At 43.8% G+C, this 952-nt stretch overlaps 1 non-coding gene across 1 annotated transcript; it reads left to right on the top strand.

The window, feature by feature from the left end:
* Nucleotides 1-345: 345 nt before the first annotated feature.
* LOC118991384 (small nucleolar RNA U13) lies at nucleotides 346-448 on the top strand. The gene has a single exon (XR_005067410.1). It is a non-coding gene; the product is annotated as a small nucleolar RNA U13 (small nucleolar RNA).
* The last annotated feature ends 504 nt before the right edge of the window (nucleotides 449-952 follow it).

Below are 952 nucleotides of genomic sequence, written 5' to 3' on the forward strand. Positions count from 1 at the left end.
GAAGGAAGGGAGGGAGGGAAAGGGCAAAGCCATATCCTAGGAGCCAAATATAAACTTTTGTAAGCCACTGGGGGTGGGAGGAGTTAGTGGCCTAGACAACCAAAGACTATTGGGTAGGGATGAAGGTGAAATGCTAATCATCTGGACAACTAGAACCTTCAGATTTGCATCAACTTGTAAGAAGTCCAAACCCGAACTCCGGGGAGCGGTTCATGCAAGAAAGATGTCGGGGGATGTCACCCAGCTGACTCAGATCAGGCTCAAAGAGAAGGCTTTGGCCCTACATCAAAAGATCGGTGAATTAATACAGAGCAATAGGATTTTAAGTTAAAATGGAATATTTAGGTCCTTTTGTAGTTCACGACGTGGTGATTGAGTGTTCAAGCTCCTACGTGAGCTGCGCCTCCCTCAAACCTCGTTAGGACATTAGCACATTACCTTTCTGACATGGAAAAAAGAAAGAAAAAAAGAATACTTAAAGGTTATATTTTTTTAACTCATTTTCTGCTTCAGTGGCCTTTTTCGGTAAACTTATCAACTACTCCTCTGATCAGGGTGTATGAAAAAAAACCCTACTGTACGTTTTTTAAAAAATTGAAAACGGGGAGGGGATGGTGCAGTTCTTAATTATTTATTGATTTCTGTTTCATCTCTCTCTCTCTCCAGCCAATTATATCTAACTAATATTAGCACTTTGCAGGGTACAAAGCACTTGCAAGTCTATTTTTTCCCTTTCATTCTCACAAGTCTGGGCAGCAGGCATTGTTACCCTCGTCCTCTAGGTTGGGGAACTGAGGCTCAGAGAAGAGAACTAAAGGTTCAAGAAAAGCAACCAGTAAGGCATTCCACTGGGGCAAGAACCACCCCCCCCACCCCCCCCCCGTTATTAGTGGAAGTGCCTAACTACCCCCAGGGCACTGTGTTAGCAAGAGAATGGGAATAAACGCACCAG

The sequence above is a fragment of the Sturnira hondurensis genome, unplaced genomic scaffold (genome assembly GCF_014824575.4).
Source record: "Sturnira hondurensis isolate 20B ecotype Veracruz unplaced genomic scaffold, ASM1482457v3 Scaffold0007406, whole genome shotgun sequence".
In the NCBI taxonomy this organism is placed as follows: domain Eukaryota; kingdom Metazoa; phylum Chordata; class Mammalia; order Chiroptera; family Phyllostomidae; genus Sturnira; species Sturnira hondurensis.